The following is a 17925-nucleotide window of genomic DNA, read 5'->3' on the forward strand; positions in this document are numbered from 1 at the left end:
TCTTGAGAGAGGGATGGTAGAATACTGTATGGGTGAGAAAGAGAGATATTGTTTAATATTTACATTCTATATTGTTTACTTTAAAAAATCTTATGCATGTATAATCTTTTCTTAATTGTGCTACTCTCTGCTAACATAGAGATTTTCTGGGTGTTAGGATAATAGGCGGATTTTGTTTGTTTGTTTTCTTCCTTATCCTTTTCTGTTTTAAACAAATAAATATTATTTCAGGAATTGTTTTTTAATTTGTTTTAAAAAAATACTAGAGAAATAAAATCACAGAAATACCAGAAAATAATAGGTCAATAATTTTATAGTATTGGAGTGGGAAACACCTTTCTAAGCATGGTATAAACCCCAGAAGTCCTAAAGGAAGTGACTGATAAATCTGACGACATAAAATGTTTATACTCGCACACAAGAAAACAAGTTAAAAGACACAAAGGACTTAGGAGAATATTGGCTATACATCTGCTAGACAAAGGGCTAATTTTCTTGCTTATCAAATGAGCTTTTCCAAATCTTAAGGAAAAGCCATACCACCCAATAGAAATGCTAATGTCTCATACATAGATTTTAATATGTTTGATTACGTTCACAATTGAGAAAATACAAATTAAATAGAAATTGGGATAGCACTTTATATCCCTGTCAGTTTGGCAGAATATTTAAAGTTTAATGAAATTCACTGTTGTCAAAGACAAGGGGAAATAGGTACTTGCATACACTGTGTGAGTAAAAATTGGTCCAAGTTTTAAAAGAAGAATTTGGGAACATCTCCTACCCCAATTCAAAGTGCAAATACCAGCATCTTTTTTGTTTCTAAATATACATACTGCTATGGTCTGAATGTGTTCCCCAAAATTCATATGCTGAAACTTAGTCACCATTGTGATAGTATTAACAGGTAGAGCCTTTAGGAAGTGATGAAGTCATGAGAGCAGAGCCCTTGGGATGAGATTAGTCCCCTTATAAAAGGGCTTTGGGAGAATAGGTTTGCTGTCTCCTGTCCTTCTGCCATATGAGGATGCAGCTTTCAAGGTGACATCTTGGAAGCAGAGACCAGGGCCCCCACTAGACACCAAACCTGCTGGTGCCTTGATCCTGGACTTCCTAGCCTCTAGAACTGTCAGGGAAATAAATTTCTGTTTTTACCAAATGGCCTAGTCACAGGTATGTTGTTATAATGTTGCAGAAACACAAAGGAACTAATACACATGGTCTCATGTGGAGGTCCAGAATCTCTTTCCTGAAGCCCTGTTCCAACTTTCTGAAAGTCCAAGGGCTCCACAGTCAGAAGGTGAGGGTGGGCGCCAGCCCTGCTCACAGCTTCCAGCAAAAAGAGGACTAAAATGGGATGTGTCTGTTTCTCCAGTGTTTCTCATTCACCACAGCTCCAATCAGGTTGAAATCTAGTTCTGGAATGCTCCTCAGATGAATCTTGCCCCACTGCTCCTGTTGCCCTTATGATCCCTATTTCAGTGATTGGCATTCTTCAAAAGCGTGAAATGTCCACTTCCAAGAGTCAGCTCAAGGAAGAGGGCTTCTCATCACACTGGACCTTTGAGGTCAAAACTTAGATTTCTTCATACAGCCACTCCACTTCCATAGACAGGTCTGGAGGCTGCTTCACAGTGGCAGAGGTGCAGGTCCAGAGTCTGCCCTTCACAGGCTGGGAGTGGTGGGTGGTGGGACTTCTGGTACTTGTGGAAACATGGCCTAGGAAGGCTCAGAGGTAGGGGAGGCAGTGTCCCAAGTATGGTAATAGACCTGGTCCCTGCCAGAGTGGTTGGTATGGGACCCTTTCCAGTGACCTATGGTTCTTTTAAAATCTGTGAGTGTTACAGCCAAACCAGAGCCATTCATCTGACTGTCACAGACTCTGCTGTTCTCTCAGCTCTCTCAGAGCTACTTCCCATGACAGCAAGAGAGTTGTAAGAGGGCTGGGTTCTGGAAATTCATTAGGCCATAGATAAGATAGACAAGGCCATCAACATCCACCCCAAAACCTCTCCTAAACTCTGAATCTCAGGGAGAAAATGAGTGCAGGAAGGAAAGGTGGGAGAGGTAGAACTCCCTGCCTCCAGATGAGCTTCTTACGTCCATTGGCCTAACCCCTCCCCTGAACTTCCCAGTGACTCCATGGCACCTTTCATCCAGGATAGGATCACAGCCTGGTACACATGTGCAGATTTAAGATGTGTCCCTCAACATGTGCCTGTTCAGGGTAGTATCGGTTGGCAGCTGCTTCCATTGAAGAAGAAGAAAATAGATATCCTATGGCAGGGTTCCCTTATACAAGCGATGTGATTTGTAGGTATTTACCTTACAGATGTGCACAAAGATAGCCATTGTGGCATTGTTTGTAAGAGTGAAAAAATGGAAACAACCTAAGTTTCCATAAATATGAGAGTGATTAAATAAGTTATAGTATACGCATCCCATACAGTGCCTTGCAGCATTAAAAGCAATGAGGTAAATTTATGTTTACTGATGTGGAAAGATGTGAAAGATTCTTTAGTACGTGAGAAAAAGCACACTGCAAAGCACTATTAAAATATGTTATTTTATCATTTTAAGAGATTATCTATATTTTTTATTTTGACTCCATTGTGTTATCCTAGAAAAGAGATTATCTATAAAAGTAACAAAGACTATATGCCAGGAGCTGAAAATCCTTTATACATAACTCATCTGATCCTCATAACAACCCTGCGGGGTAGGTGTTCACTTTACACATAGAAAAACCACGGTGTAGGGAGGTTATGTAACTAGGGTAAGCTCATAAAGCTGTAATAGCAGAGACTAAGAGTTATCATTGGAACCCAGGCAGGCTGGCTCCAGATCCTTGCATCTAAGCATCACACTGTTCTGTGTTTTTCTGTGCAGGTGTGTATGCCTACATCTGTCTGGAAAGATACCCAAGAAAACTCTTAATCCTAGTTACCTCCAAGGAACTGAAGGAATGAATGCAAAGAAAACTTTTACCTTCTCACTATATGGCTTTCTGTACTATTTGACTATTTTTATAATGAGCATACATTACCTTTACAATATACATTGTGTGTGTGTGTGTGTGTGTGTGCGCGCGCGCGCTTAGAGCAAGTCAGTAGACTTGGACTGATGCAATCTTCCACCTTAGGCCTAATCTCACCAATACTCCCTACACTCATATGCTAAAATTCTACTCAGCTTTTATTCATTCATCCATTAACATTTAAGCCCCACTGGGTACCAGGTATGGTCACTGGATGCACTACCCTGTTTAAAACCTTCAGTGACTTTTTATCAGCCATGACCCTCCCCACCCCAAACCCTTGCTACTTCACACTTGAACTATACTTTGGCAATGCCGAACTGTTAGTCATTGCCTGCTCACCAGTGTCTGGTACTAGCTTCCTTTCTGCACCCTCTGCATGGATTGCTCTCATCCAGCCATCCTCTCTCACCCTCTGATGTTGAACCCCTACTCATCATGTAGTGGCTCAGTTGAAGAAGCACCTCAGCCAGGAAGCTTTCCCCAGGTTCCTCACCAACACCCCTCCCCGTCGAAGGTGACTTTGGTGCCCCTCCACCTGCTCCCATACACCCTGCCTGGATCTCAGTCCTAGGGCTTCACTCCTTGTTTTAATTGTGTACTACATGCACTTGTCCTCTTTAACTCCATGATGGTGCTGTGTCCATCTTCGTTTTTCAGGCAACTAGCATAGGACCTAGCATAATGTATATGCCCAAGAATGTTTTGAAACTAATAATAGAGAATATTAAAAATAATAGCTGGTACTTATTAAACCCTATCATATGCAATATACTAATCTTAACTCTTTATATTTATTAGCTCTCAATTAATCCTCACAACAGCCCTGTAATTAGGAATCGGAAGATCCCCTTTTCCAACTGAGGCCATTTTAAAGCACAGAGTGATTAAGTCATTTGCCTAAGTGCACACAGCTGAATAGTAGGGTCACAAATAGGCCCAGGGACGTAATCCCAAACCCTGGACCCAGCCCCTGTGCTACAGTCGCCTCTTGAATGGAGAGCTCAGTATCACCATTCAAACCTTGGTTTTAACTTCTCTCCAGCCTCCCCTGATTACTCTCTAATCTCTGACTTAGAAATGAAGCACCCATGAAGCTTTTATTTTATGAGGCACATACAGGTGCCATTTCCCTGTTCCATCAAAGCTTCCGGAAAAGAAGTCCAGATATTGCTCATTTCTGTTACCCTGGTGAACAGCCCAGAGCTAAAAACCTAGGAGCTAGCACTAAGGTATTTTCTGAAGGAAAGAAGAAAAGGAGTGAGCGAAGGAGGAAACAATAAGTCTTCCATCTCCCACCCCCTTTGTCACTGCCAACATGTACTCACATGTGTACATGCATATGTGTGTGCGCGCACACACACACAGCCCTTGGATCTCACCTCTTCCAAGTATGTCAGTGTCAGGGGAAAAAACACCTTGAAAATAGCATCTCATCTTCTTTCCTATGGTTCTTTATAAAGAAAATCAAGTGGTACTACTCTCGTTCTGCCGCAATTCCTAGCTGCGTCAAAGCACCTCAAAACTGACACTACAGCGCCACCTTTTGTTCAAAGGCCATTATGCCATCCAAATTGAACCACGCAAACAGGGTGGGGGGTCAGTCTCCTTTGTCCAGTCTAATGAGTGTTAATCACACAAATACAAACACATTGTTTTAAAACCCCAGCCCCTTACAATACCAAGGCATGGCAGGCACGGTGTGCATTGCTTGCAATTCACTTCAGTGAAGGACTTGTTGCCTGCTGCTGGGAGTGCACATGTGGAAAGACTTCGGCTGTTAACAAATTGCCTCTACTACAGAAAGCTGCCTCTCCCAAGGTCACGCCCTCCCCAGAGTGACCCACATAACAACGACTGACTGAGGCGGTAGTGTAGACGCTTGACCATCTTAGCCCAACTCGAGACCTCTGAAGGGCCATTCTGGCTCCAGATCTTCCCACAAGGTGGGCTGGGGCTGATATTGGGCCCGTGTTGTTGCTCAGTTTCTCTCTCTGGCTAATCCTACTTATAGTCTCTCTCTTCATTAGGTGTCAATCCTAAAGGCACAGCTGAATAACCATCTCAGAATCTACTTCTGCAACACCACCTCTGCTGGGGAAAGCATCCCTGTTCATTCTATTGAAGGAGCATTTATTGAGCCTGCATGTATTAAAGAAGCAAACATGTAAGGAACACACATGTGTACCCCCTGAACCTAAAATAAATTTTTTTAAAAAAGAGAAAAAGAAACAGAAGACCAAATTCTGCATTTCTGTAATCTAAAGCCCAAACTAGTCCATATGTAACTCTTAATCCTGTCAGATCAAGACAAGGGTGACTACAATTAAAAAAGGTAAATCAGCTAATATACCAAAACCCTATTTGAATAACAACAGTACCACATAATCTTAGACTGTATCCATGTCATATGACCTGCCATTCATGGGAAAAAGAGGTATGGAAGTTTCCCACTGGATTCAAAGAGTACATTTTGAACACATTTACTTAAGATAGAGAGGGAGGGCCGTACGCGGTGGCTCAAGCCTGTAATCCCAGCACTTTGGGAGGCCGAGGCGGGCGGATCACGAGGTCAGGAGATCGAGACCATCCTGGCTAACCCGGTGAAACCCCGTCTCTACTAAAAAATACAAAAAAAAAAAACTAGCCGGGCGAGGTGGCGGGCGCCTGTAGTCCCAGCTACTCGGGAGGCCGAGGCAGGAGAATGGCGTAAACCCGGGAGGCAGAGCTTGCAGTGAGCTGAGATCCAGCCACTGCACTCCAGCCTGGGCGACAGAGCAAGACTCCGTCTCAAAAAAAAAAAAAAAAAAAAAAAAAAAAAAAAAAAAAAGAGAGGGAGAAAACTTTTCTCAAGGCAATATTTCATAACCCTTTCTTGGTTTTAGTTGCTTTTCATCACCACAGCAACTAAGAGCAATTTCAGGTAGGAATCAGCCACTATCAGCACCACCGTTTGGGAGAGACCCCAACTAACAAAAGAAGTGTGGCTTTGCCAAGCCCCCAAGAAACAACCATAGCAGAGTGCACTCTAATAAGAAACCGATAAGTAAAGTAGAAGGAGCTGGTTTTGTTACACTCTAAACAGGTCACTCGCCTATCTAGGCCTTCTTCATTTGCAACAGGAGATATAATAGTAGCCATTTGATGGCCTGTGTGTCTCGGATGCTATGCTTGGGCTTTACTTTACACTTCACCTTACTTCTCTCAACTACTTAACAGGGCAGTTATCATTTATTCTCCTTTTACAAATGAGGAAGTGGAGGTTCAGAGAGGTTAAGTAACCTGCCCAAGGTCCCTCTGCTGGGAAGTGGCAGAGCTTGTATTTGATCCTAGGCTTATGGAACTCCATAGGCCAGCCTCTTCACACATTGCCATCTCTTAATTCCACCTCACAAGTTTCCCAAAAGGGCACATGTGAAAGCCCCTCCTAGCTCAGTGCCTGCACATCGGAGACACTCAATAAATGGAAGAAGAGATTGAAGGTAAATTGGAGTAGTAACTGCTCAATGCAAACTTGCCCAATGAAAACTTGAACAACCCAGCCCACTGCCATCACATAGTCAAGTCATCAGTAAGAATGGTTACCCTAAACTGAATGTGGAAAAGGCAGTACATGCTCTCTTACCCAGGACGCCTCTCAAAAAGATTTTATCCAGGAGGCAGTTTTAGGTGCTAGCTGGGAATTGTTCCCCTGTGTCTCCAGCTCTTCAATTCAATGATCACCCTTGCTTTCTTCACCCCAGGCGAGAGGTTTATAGGTCTTCATGCATTTTGTCACACCCTTTTGCTCCTGTGATTGGTACTTTTAGAATAAATGATCTGTCTTTTAGCCACTAATTGCCTGAGTTTCAGGAATCTTTTCTGCGGTCTCAGGAAAATCAATGAGTCATGCCTCATCCCCCTGTCAATCTTTTTCCAAAGCAAAACTGAAGCAGTGAAGCCCAGAACAATAGTACTTTATTGACAAGTTTATCTAACCAAGATAATGAAGCTTCTCTTAACTGACCTATGAAATAAGAATAGTGAATGGAATAATATTAATAGACCGTATCTAGCATATTTGATACCTGGTGGGGATCATTCTTAATACCTCCCTCCTCAATAAAATAAATTTATTTTCAGTAATAACCATGAAATAAAGCAAATAATAAATTAAATTCTAGAGGGTATTTAATGGATAATCAGACAAGGTAAGCAAGCAGTGAAATTTTTTATACTGTGAGTATTATTCATGATAATAAAAATAAAAACTGAAAAAAATGTTAAAGTAGAAAAGGAAAGAAATAATACGTTAACATTTTTTGATTACATTCACTACCTATTTTTTAAGGAGGGAGTAGTAAACAAATTAAGAAATGCTTCCGAGAGAAGCAGTGTTCTAAGAATGATTTGCATAGAGAATGATAGAATTGAAATAACTCAAGTTCTGTTTCTTCACATTTAAATCATTGTGCTATCAATATTTATTTTGAAACTACTGTTTAAATGCATAAACATATAGTACCACAGGGACTGGGGACACAGGGAACTGTGCCCAAAAGGAGCTGGAACAATTCCACACAATTATGAATGTACCCTTCAAACACACATATGTAGCTGAGTCTACGCGTGTCAGAGGCTGCCTGAATAACTGGGAGGTCTCCAGCTTAACTTCTATGTAAATTACAAATTTTAATAAAAGATAAATAACAAAAACATGTTAGTATAAAACAAATATGTCTGCATATATTAATGCACTCACATGTTTATTGCAGCTCATGTGCTATTCATAATAGCAAAGATATAGAATCAACCTGTGTCCATCAATGGATGTTTAGATAAAGAAAATGTAGTATAGATGCACAATGGAATACAGTTCGGCCATATAAAAAGAATGAAATCGTGTCTTGCAGCAACATGGATGGAACTAGATGCCATTATCTTAAGTGAAACAAGTCAGACACAGAAAGACAAATACCACATCTACTTACTTATAAGTGGGAGCTAAATAATGTGTACACATAGATGTAGAGTGTGCGATGATAGACATTGGAGACTTAGAAGGGTGAAAGAGTGGAAGGGGAATGGAATATGAGAAATTAATTGATGAGTACAATGTATGTTATTGTGGTGATGGAGACACTAAAAACCCAGACTTCACCACTACATGACATATCCATATAACAAAATTACACCTGTATCTCATAAATTCACACGTCAAAAAGAATTATTCAAATGCCACAGTACCTATGGTAAGTCTTTTTTTTTTTTTTTTTTTAGAGATAGGTATTTGTAATTGACATTGTACAGAATTGCTCATTTATGGTGATAATAAAAGTCAGATCAATTTCTAGACAGCTTTATTACTGTTTCTGAATTCCATACAGAAAACCATTCCTTTATTGCTTACACATGCAGTAAACCACTTCCAACATGCACCCTTGGTGCATCACTGTTATGCTGCTATTTTCAGACTCCTGCTTTGTGCCATAGACTGGGCTGCAAACTTGAAATACATTATCCGATTTAACCCTCACAGCAATCCTGTTAAATGAGTGCATATACTCAGGACATTGCCAACCACACACTAAGGCCTCAATAAATGTTAGTTATCATTATCATAATTGTGAGGCAGTTTCTCTGTGCATTGTTTACCACTTCAGCCCACTTCATCTTGGGCTGCACTTGTACTACTTGCCTGAGTTCAGCAAGACAAAACACTCACATCTACAAGTTACATGAGGGGACAGCAAGGGACCATAGAAACCTAGGATTCATTTCCTAACCCTTGTTCCTCAAGGCTCAGGAAATCTGCCTGGGGTGGATGGAGTCTCATCTGCACGTGCTCCACATCCACCACAGCTGAGGAAGCCCAGAAAGCAGTTTGCCCTGGGTTTTGCACCCCAGGCATAACGTGATTCTCTGGGCTAATGTGTTGAAGGACAGCCTGTTCTAGGCAGGACTAGAACAGAACCTGGGCTTTTCCAGCCAGTTTCTCCTTATTTTAGGATGTTACATCCCCTGCACATCCACAACTATTCTTGAGAACTTCATGCAAGAAAGGAGGTTAAACTAGGTCGGTTCAAGGCCAACCGGAGAAATGACCTACAGGCATCATCAATATCATCAATCCCACTTAACCCTTTAACACTGAGGCAGAGAGAGGCTAAGTTACTTACCCAGTGTGATCCAGCTACTGAGAAACAGAATCAAAATTTGACCTGACTTCAAAAGTGAGTTCTATCCGCAATGCCATTTGTCTAAACATTTGCACACCGAATATTGTGTAGCAAAAAAAGAAGCTGCCTACTTGGAAGTGATTCAGTAGGTCCCAAAAGCTTCTGTCTGCAATTAACTCTCTCAAGCTAGCCTTTCATAATACCTGAAATTCAGTCATTCACCTCTCTTCAGTTTTAAGTAACATTCACAGCATTTATTACAGATCAAAATTAAATATTTCTGTGATCATTGGATTAATGAGTGTCCCCTGTAGGCTGACAGCTGCATGAGAGTGGGTGGGGACCATATCTGATGCTCCCAGAGCATCCCCAGGACCTAGCGTAGGTGCCAGAATATCACAACATCAAAAATGCATATGGGTGCAAATGAAAGAGTGGTGACTGAAGGAGTCACCCAGCTCCCTGCCTCCTTGGCCCCTATGAGTTTAGCTGTCTTCTTTCTGCCTATATTCCCACCATCTAAGCTGTAAGCTCTATAAAAATAGGGACTATGTTTTGAAGACTGTTGTATCCCCTAGCATGTGGCACAATTTTGAACACATTGTAGGTATATAATAAATACTTGGATGATAAGTACAAATATATGTATAAGAAATAAAATATTCTGAACTTGAGTCTCAATTCTTTCTTATCTAGGAGTCCTTAGACAAGTGACTTAAACTTTTTGAACCCAGTTTACTCATCTATACAATAGTGATAGTAATACTTTACTGTAAAGTTGCTTTAAGAATTAATGATACAAGAATTCCTAGAATTGGCTGGATGAGGTGGCTCATGCTTGTAATCCTAGCACTTTGGGAGGCCCAGGTGAGCAGATGGTTTGAGCCTGGGAGTTCGAGACCAGCCTGAGCAACACAGCAAAACCTCGTCTCTGCAAAAAATATAAAAATTAGTCAGGCATGGCGGCATGTACCTGTAGTCCTAGCAACTTGGGAAGCTGATGTGGGAGGATCACTTGTACCCAGGAGGTCAAAGCTGCAGTGAGTTGCAGCTGTTAGACCTTGTCTTTAAAAAAAAATAAAATTAAATAAAAATAAAAATAAAAACATTCCTAGCACCTAGTAAGAACCCAACAAATGACAAGTGTTTATTTTTCTCTGCCCTGTTCAGCTGTAGTCAGAGAGGACCCTCAAACGACAGGTTTAAACACTACCAGTTCCTAAGTTAAACCTGAGAAACTCGGCAGCAACCCTCTCCCCTCCTGCAAGTAGGCTCTGAAGTTACTCTTGCCTCCTTATGCCTGGCACCTGGTGTGCTGGGTGAGTCCTGGACCCAGACCACTAAGGTGACAACCACCCTATGCCGTACTTCAAATCCACATTTTGTCTTGTTTTATGCGCCCTTGCTGATTCCTGTTTTCTGTTGATTCTGACTAAAGTTTCTGCTCTACTCTGCCCTGTGTGTGTTTCCCGACACACCCACTAAAATGAGAATCCATTTAACAAACTTTGTTCAAGTTGCCAGAGTGGGATAGAAAGATGGATAATTGCACACCTGTCATTGGGAAGCTCACAAACTAGTGGAGTCGCCCACGTACACTGAAAAATTACAACTCAGAATGCTAAGGACAATGGCACAGGGACACAAAGACTCCTGAGAAACCCGAGCATGGGGTGACCATGGCCTTCTTACCCTCTCTATTCTGTGAACTCTGTGTTGTAAGCATACTCAAGCCTTGGGAGGGGCTGTGAATCACTTATTTTGATGAAAAATAAATTTTTAAATGGGGATCCAAGCCAAAAAGGGGCCTCCTAATCCCATCACGTGGAACATGGCACAAGGGTTAACATACTGGCACAGCTCAAGACTTTCTGCCCACAATCCCCACCTGTCACCCTCTCAAAGAGGAGGAAGAGCTCCCAAATGGGCACAAGGGCATAATGGAGACTTTAGGACATAAAATTAGGCCACCAGGCTAAGAGATTGTGTCTGAAGGCACTGCGTAAGTCCTTTCTTGGCCTCTTCTGCACCTCTTTATGTTCTGAGTTGTATCTATCTATCCATCTACCTCTAGTTCCATTCCTATCAGTTTTCCAGGCAGCTGGTATGATATGAAGGCCCTGTGTCTGATATAGCTTAGGTCCTTCCAAGACGGCAACATGGCAGGGGCAAGAAGGAAGGAAGCACAAGGCAAGCTGCTCAGATTGGCCTCTAGTCTGGGTTAAAAAAAAATGACCTCAACACTTACTGGTGTTTCAGCCCAACGGCAGTAACACCCACCAAGAAATGTAGGGACAACAGCCCATGTGGTAACTAAGACTGCCCCTTCACCTTCCAGAACATAGGAGTGAATACAGTCACAGCAAGCAATGTCTGAGATTCAAATCCTGGCCACCTTCTCCTCAGAGGAAAAGAAATCATCTAGATCTACCAGCCCTTGGAGATCTAGGCCAGTGACTTCAATGCCAAGAGCTGCAAAATCACAAAGCCCTTGAGTATGAGGAAGTGAGAGGTGGGTATTTTTCTCCTCATCTCCTCTGTGTTCTAGATACCTGCTTTTGCACATCTCTCTCTGGTTTCCACCATTTTCTCCAGATGTGAACCTTTTCTCTCCTTTAGCTCTACAAGAATGCCTCCCACCACGTGTGCATATGTAAGCTGATTACCTCAGCGGAAGATTTCACTCACAGAAGCAGCTTCCAGTAGGAATCATCTCTCACCCTTCCTCAGGCTCTGCACCAGGGGACTTCCTGACCCTTTGCCTGCGTGCTTCCAGCTTCTCCAGTTCAAACTTCTCCCTCTTGTCTTCTTTGCTCCTTACCTCATCCTGCCAATTGTTCCCACCTCCCCAATCCCAGAACTCCATATTTTTCTGCCCCAGGTGTTAAGCCATTTTTACATTGCTATAAAGAAATACTTAAGGCTGAGTAATTTAGAGAAAAGAGGTTTAATTGGCTCATGGTTCTGCAGGCTATTCAAGCATGGCACTAACATCTGCCTCAGGAAGCTTTTACTCACGGCTGATGCAGAAACGGATACATCATATGGCAAGAGCGGGAGCAAGAGAGGAGATGCAGGAGGTCCCAGACTCTTTTAAACAACCAGATCTTGGGTGAAGAAACTGAGTGAGAACTCACTTATCATCAAGGAGTTGGTGCTAAGTCATTCGTGAGGGATCCACCCCCATGATCCAATCACCCCCCACCAGGCCCCACTTCCAACAGTGGGAATCACATTTCAACATGAGATTTGGAGAGGACAAACATCCAAACCATATCACCCTACAGCCCTACATCCAAAACTATAGCACCAAAATCAACAAGCCACTAAAAGAACAAAGGTCTTGCCATCTAATGTAACCTGCCCTCTTTACAGGTATATGTGAATATATAGGTAGCAGAATAATTTCTGTGGGCACATTTAATAAACAGCACTCCTCCTTGGATGCAGCACTCTGAAATTCTACTTTGACACATTTCATTTCACCAGCCTTGAGGTTATTGTAGTTACCCCTCCCTCCTTGCGTGTCCACACACTGCCATTTAAGTCTCCAATGTTTATACATAATATATTCCTCATTCCTCATTTGAAGGATACAAAAGTCTCAATTAACTTCAATTCAACATTTATAGTGTGAGGTACTATAAAGGAAGAGGCAGAAAATATTAAGCAAAATCTTTGCTCTCAAAGAACTTGCTTTCTAACAAGAGACAGGCAAATGCCCAAATGGAAGGGAAATGATTTGCTTTCATTTCCATGTGCATGTTACTACAGTCTAGTCCCTTTGCTAGACGCAGTACTGAAGTCTGTTTTATGTCTTTCCTTACTAGTCCCCGTGATTCATTTTCTCTCTCTCTCTCTCTCAACATGAGAGTAGCTACCTTGAGGCCATCTGAAATAAAAGACTTGAGTGGGAAAATAACACCCTAATTTAGTATTTGCTTAATTCCCTTTGTTTATTGAAGAAATCTTTATGTGCCTTATAATGTTAACTTTCTCAGTTGTATCTTATTTTGTTGCACAGAACAGATACTCTTCCATGGACCTCTGAACTGCTATAAGAGCAAAAAATAAACTTCTATCTGTGTTGAACCATTAGATGCATGAATCCTTTTGTTACCATAATCTAGCCTACACAAACTAATTTTAAAATTGATTGTAATACAAGACAGAATGAAGTAAATGCTCGGCAGAGGTTTAGGTCATGTGCTTAGAAGAGCACAGATGAAATTGTGACGTTTTCTACAATTCATATCTGATACTCATTATCTAGCATATCCAAATTTATCCTCGCAATAACACTGTTTATAATATTTTATCTTTCTCTCTCTCTTTTTTTTTTTTTTTTTTTTTTTTGAGATAGGGTCTCACTCTGTCACCCAGGCTGCAGTGCAGTGGCACAATCTCGGCTCACTGCAATCTCCACTTCCCAGGTTCAAGTCATTCTCCTGCCTCAGCCTCCCAAGTAGCTGGGACTACAGGGATTACACACCTGGCTAATTTTTGTATTTTTACTAGAGACGGGGTTTCGCCATGTTGGCCAGGCTGGTCTCAAACTCCTGACCTCAGGTGATCCACCTGCCTCGGCCGCCCAAAGTGCTGGGATTACAGGTGTGAGCCACTGTGCCTGGCCTGTTTTATCTCTTTCATATAGCTCAGGAGACTGAGGTTCAGAAAAGCTAAGGAACTTGCACAACACAAAGCTAACTATTGGTGGAAATGGGATACAAATTTAAGTGCCATTTTAAAACCCAGAATCTTTTCACTACACCATATTACCCCTTATAGTGTGCCTTATAGTGGAGGTCAAAGATGATTTGACAGGGAACTGCTATATGAATGGGGCCTGAGATAAGCAGACTTGGTGTCCCACAGCCTAAGATGTCCCACAGACATCCACACTTTTATGCAAATTAAGCTTTGCATGAATGACCCCAAGTTATATCATGGTGGCTACAAATATGGTAACAAAACTCATTTAATTCATAAAGTCACTTTCTGGGGAGCTAATTAATATTATTGCTTTTAGCAAGAATGAAGTAAATGCCAGGTAGAGATTCAGGTCAATCTTTGAACAAGAATATTGATTTTTTTCCTCTTCTTCTAATTACACAAGTCACTGGGATAACGGGTCCATCCACCATCTGTCTGGGTAAATAAAAACCGCCAAAAACCAGGGACTGAAGCTCTTAGCAGAGTGAGGAAGCTCTAGTATCAGCAGTTGGCTTGAGCCTTCTCTCATAGAACATGCCAATTAAATAGGCTAATTAGACTTCAGTTAGATCGCAGTGGGATTTATTAAAGGAAAATCTCACAAAACATTTTATCCTAGAACATGTATTTGTATAATCCAGAAGAGTGATTTAATTAGGGAATTAAAAGTCCATTGAAGTATATTCCAGAATGGAATTGTTTCTCTGAAAACTACATGGAGATCACAGTCCTGGGGCAAAAATAAAGACATACTAAGCATCCTCTGTCCTACTTTTTAATGGGCAGATGGTTGCAATGATTCATTTCTTAATCATTCTAGCCCAAGCACATACAGCAACTTTTACTGGGTCTTTTCTGCCATGATTAAGCCATATTGATAAATACAGATCTCAATTTATCCTCCTAGTGTTGCAAAACCATCTCATTGGGGACTGAATCCCCTAATATAATCCATGTCCAAGGTCAGCCTTGCACTAGAGTTCTGTGTATCCCCTTCCAGATTGTGAGAGAAGCACAAGCTCTGCCACATAATATTGACACCAACTCAGCATCTGGTATATTGTGTGATAACCCAGAGTTTACAACCGCTCCAGCCTTCTAGTTCTTTGCATGGATCTTGTATTGTCCTAAGCTTCAAACTCTGTTTGTGAGTGAGGATGGGGTCACAGTAACAGTCAAAATCCAAATTCCACACTTTCTCTCTTCTATCTTTATATGTAAACTCAATTCCTGCAAAGTAACTGCAGAGTCTTTCTAGGAATCCCCAGAACATATCTCACCTGTGCTCAGGAACAAAGCCAGGCAACTAGCATGTGAGGTCCACAGCCTCTCTCCTCTTCCCACCCACTGCTTTCTTTCCAAGCAACATAGACCCAGAACCAGTGGGAACTGCATGAGGAGACAAACTGAAAGAAAAGACACTACCAAGTCCTCCTTGCTGGGCCAAGTTTATTCAGCTTGGCATCTTTTTCCCTCAGGATAGAAGTTTTTTAGGAAGTTTCTCAGACCCCCTGAGCAAACAGACTTCTGTTGAGCGAGACCCTCTATGTTAGCAGATAGCTGTGCCTCCTCAGACTAGTTCAGGCTGCTGTTCCTCGGGCTGGAAGTTCATCACAGTATCGTTTGCAGAGACAGGGAGTTGGAGGCAATCTGGGTGTCCACTGGGTAAAACATAGTAGGTGTCTACCTTGGAGTAGAGCAGTCAGAGGTAGTATACAAGGTGAGCACAGAGCAACTCAAATAGGTCTTTAAAATATGGTGATGAACGGTGGAAAGAAAGGATGAAACAAGGTATATAACACAGGACCACTTATATGAATAAAAACACATGTACACAAAACAATATGCATTTTACAAGAACACATACCAAGAAGATACATATTAAACACACATGGTGGGGTGGAGAATGAGGAATGAAAGTGGAATTAATAAATTAATGAACAGATGAATATATATATACATACATAAAAGAAAAGAGACTTGCAGAGACCAGTGATGATAATGTACCTTCAAATGATATGATCACTTCAACCCTCTGCATTGAAGTTCCAACCTAAAAAAAGAAGAGAAGGTTTTGTGAATGGAGCATTTGAAGGAGAATGTAAGAGTGGCCAGATGGGTAAGGTGGACAGGTTATAGCATTTGATTTTTCCCAAGGGCAAGGTAGTTTAATACATTGAAGCAAGGCTGAATCCCGTGTCAATGCTGGGGTTCACAAACTCTGGGTTCATCTGAATCACCTGGAGGGCTTGCTAGAAGACAAATTGCTGGGTCCACTCTCGGAATTTCTATGTTAGATCCTGGGTGGGCTCCAAAATTTGCATTTTTATCAAATTCCCTGGTGATACTGATGCTGCTAGTCAGGGATCCTAAAGGCTTTTATCAGTCTTAGACTGGCAAAACTACTCACTTAGTGGGAACTCTCCTCATAGAGTGGGGGCTTCTCTGAATCATAAATTAGGAAAAGCAAGGGAGGTAGTAAGCTTCCTTTGTAATCTTTGAGTATTTTCTCTTCCTATCATAATTTGCTTTAAAACATGTACAAACATCCAGGGTGGGCCCCACCGCATATTGCATTGGATTTAAGTAAGTAAGTGTTTCTATATCCTCAAAAATAAGTAAAAACGGAAGAGTGAAAGAAATACAAAATATCGCTTTGTTATAGCAGAATTTCAGATCTCTATATAATGATCAGAACAGAGAGCAACAATAGGAAAAAGCAAACAGCTTAAAGATGAAACAGGCTAATTTTGTTTTAACCAAGCCTGGTACTGGCAAATCAGTGAGAGAGCAACTTCATCAAAGTAGCCCTCAATATCAAATAATATCAATAACAACAACGTCATTGACTACGTGCCTACTATGCACCAGTCACTGCGAAGTGCTTTGCGTGGATTTAGTCCACCAATAAGGGAAATATCCTTAATATCCCTCTTTTTCAGATGAGGAAACTAAAACTTATGGAGGTTAAGCATCTTGTCCAAGTCCATACAGCTGATAAATGAAGGAGTCAGGTTTTGAACATAAGAAATCTGAGCCCACACCCAGTGCTGTCTGAATCACGCTGTCTGATATAATTACCACATTCCATTCTCAGCACCTTTGAAACAATACGTTCTCAATCTCACAGGCCATGGATGCAAAATTCCTTATTTTCCCTTGTGAGTGCCCCAGGCCTAAGATCTAACATCTTCTCAAGGGATAAAGAGAACACAAAATTATGGCTTCTCACCAAAATGTATTTTCCCAGCTCTATCGGTCAGAGTCTTAGCCAAAAATGGATGACATGCTCCAAGGGAGAAACCAAAGAGAGTTTCACACAAAAAATACTGCTGACAGATGTATGGGCAGAGGTAAGGGAACCAATGAGGGATGGCGAAGACCCAGGCGCTAGAAACAGCAAGACGCATTTACTACGCCCAGGCATGAGGGAGCCAGGGAAGAAGCAGTGTTAGAGACCCTGGACAGAGCTGGAGCTGCTAAGCTACCAAACAGGAACCACAGCCTGCTGCAGGCGGAATTCCTGAGAATGTCCCCAGGAGTCAAAACCCTGATCCCCACCCTTTGATTGTGATGAGGAATCCTTCCGTCATTGTATTATGCCTTATATCTCACAAATGGCCTTTACAAAAAAGGGAGATTATCCAAGTACATCACTCAAATCACACGAGCACTTAAAAGCAAACAACGTTCTCCAGCTGGTAACAGAAGAGGAAAGCGAGAGGAGATGACAGAAAGATTCGTATTGTGAGACAGACTTGATGTGATGTTTCTGGTCCATTGAAGATGAAGAGAGGGCCACGTGGGAAGGAATGCAGGCAGCTTCCAGAAGCAGTGTGGAGCTTCCTTCCAGCTGACAGCCAACCAACGAATGCAAATCTCAGTCTGACCACCGCAAGAACTGCATTCCTCCAGCCTGAATGAACGTGGAAGTAGATCCCACCTCCATGTGAGCCTCCAGATAAGAACCAGCTCTACAAATACCTTGATTTCAGGCCTCTGAAGCCCGGAGCAGAG

The sequence above is a fragment of the Macaca thibetana genome, chromosome 14 (genome assembly GCF_024542745.1).
Source record: "Macaca thibetana thibetana isolate TM-01 chromosome 14, ASM2454274v1, whole genome shotgun sequence".
Taxonomy (NCBI): Eukaryota; Metazoa; Chordata; class Mammalia; order Primates; family Cercopithecidae; genus Macaca; species Macaca thibetana.